Source organism: Lynx rufus, unplaced genomic scaffold, assembly GCF_022079265.1.
Source record: "Lynx rufus isolate CCGP_SWC_20201006 ecotype Redwood Valley unplaced genomic scaffold, mLynRuf1.p SCAF_1, whole genome shotgun sequence".
NCBI classification, from domain to species: Eukaryota; Metazoa; Chordata; class Mammalia; order Carnivora; family Felidae; genus Lynx; species Lynx rufus.
In genome coordinates this window covers 189,914,951-189,917,039 of record NW_025814823.1, presented here as the reverse complement: position 1 = coordinate 189,917,039, position 2,089 = coordinate 189,914,951, and the positions used below count along the sequence as shown (strand labels likewise).

Sequence of the window (2,089 nt, the reverse complement as noted above, 5' to 3'; positions counted from 1 at the left end):
AGAATGCCAGTACAGCTTATGGGAGGCACCACTAGGACACAAGTAGACTAGAGAAAGAGGGAGAGCAGAGTACTACGGCCTAGATTCGCTCCCTGCCAGCCTGCAGGCTGGCAGTGCCTTTCTTTACCAAAGTTCAGAGTGAGTTAAGGGCCCTGGCCTTGTCCCTTCAGGCACAGGGGTGTTCATAGCCCCCTTTATAGCTCCTACACTTGGATTTCTTCACCATCCTTATTTGGCTTCCCTTAAATGTGCCCTTGCATAACAGTCCCTTCATTAAGCTCCCCACTAATGCTCCCATTTGAGTGTGCCATTCTTGTAGGACCTCGAAGGATACAAATAATGAGAGCTCCTATTTGGAAATCAGAAGGTGTGGGCTACAGCTGAGAACCTCTTACAAGTTGACCGTGTGAACTGGGCAAGTTGCTTGTCCTTTCTGGCCTTGGTTTCTTCATTTGTGAAATGGGGATGATGGTGAGGTCATCTTTCAGTTAAAACAGGCTATAATTCTGTTTCCACTAGAGGTGTAGTGGGCAGGGCTCTGGAGGAAAATAAACATTAGTTTCAATCCTGGTTTTTATACTTTCTAAGTGTGTGGCCTTGGCCAAGTCTCTCAATCTCTTTAAATCTGGGTTTGCATCTTCAGTAAAACATGGAAGGTAACTCTTTCCTTGCAAGTTGAGGTGGTGCTTGCTTTGGCAGCACATATACTAAAGTTGGAATGATACAGAGATTAGCATGGGCCCTGCACAAGCATGACACACAAGTTGAGGGGGAGGATTAAATAAAATTACATGTTTGAAAGCAGCTAGGATAGTTCTCATTACACAGGAGGCCTCCAATCCATGGTAGAACCTTTCTCTTCTTTCCTGGCTTTCTTGAAGGGAAAATGCCAAAGCACGAGGGAAAAGAAGTTTGTTGGCTCTGGGATTTCCATTCTTTCCACCTCTAATTCTGTTTATTTATATTTGCTTACATCTTAGCTCACAGACTCCAATTCATTTATCCCTTCAAATCTGTCTGCAGATTTCTCCCTGGAGCCATTGCTTCAAAAGGAGGGCAGGTCTATGGTTAGCTGGAGGAAGCGAACCAGAAGGATCAGGCTCCAGGTACTATGCTACTCGGCTGACCTAGTGTTCTGACTAGGACAAGGATTTCTTTCAGCTCAGAGCTCCCTGGGACAGCTGACACATTTCAGGGACCTTACTTTCCTTCTTTATGCAGAAGTCATCCTCATACTCATAACTGAAGGATTGGGCCTCTAATTTTTCACGTAACCATTCATACCTGGATTTTAGGTCACAGGGAACTCTCATCAAACTCAATTATAGTCCTGTTCACCCCCAAACTTCCCGTAAGTGATTTTGTAAAGTATATAGAGTGGGACTCTTAAAATTTTTGCTTCAAGTTTCAGTATTTAAGTGCATGAACTGCCACAGATAGGTCTAGATGTGGACAAAGCTGTGAGTGAAAAAAAGTTTATTATTAGTTTCTTCCATATATTTTCAGTGTTCTCTTCTTACATTTCAGCATCTCAGCCTCCAGGTACCCAACATCTGTAACTGCCTGTAGTTCACCAGAGACCCCTTGCAGTCAAATAGACCCCTGTAATTCTACCCCTATTGAGTATATAAACTTATGTGTCTGCCCGTACCCACTGAATGCTCTCAAATATGTGATAACTTGATCTGTTCTTTTGCCTATCCACCCATTCATCCGCCCACCCACTTTAACAGTTAATTGACATATGCTGATTGGAGATGCACAAAATGTGGTGATAGGTTTTGTGTAATCATTTTTTTAAAATGTCACACATAGTTTCAGAAAATATCGAGTGTATTTGCAGGCCCAAAACAAATTAAAAAGATAAAAAATTCTCTCACAATAATACTAGTGCAAGTAAGGGCTAAGTATCCAAAAGTGAGAATAGACATTGTTGAGGTTCAGAAGAAAGAGGAAGCACAACAGGGAAAGAGTAATCAGGACTGTCTTAGAGAAGATATGGGAATAGAGCCAGACCTTAAAGGATGAGTAGAGTTTCTGTAAGTAGAAAGAAAGGGGGAAGGTACCAGGGAAGGGATGGGGGCAGGGG

The 2,089-nt window shown here is 42.7% G+C and overlaps 1 non-coding gene across 1 annotated transcript; it reads left to right on the top strand.

Annotated features, from left to right (window-relative positions):
- Positions 1 to 683: 683 nt before the first annotated feature.
- LOC124523269 (U6 spliceosomal RNA) lies at positions 684 to 790 on the top strand. Its single transcript, XR_006964970.1, has one exon. It is a non-coding gene; the product is annotated as a U6 spliceosomal RNA (small nuclear RNA).
- Positions 791 to 2,089: the final 1,299 nt, after the last annotated feature.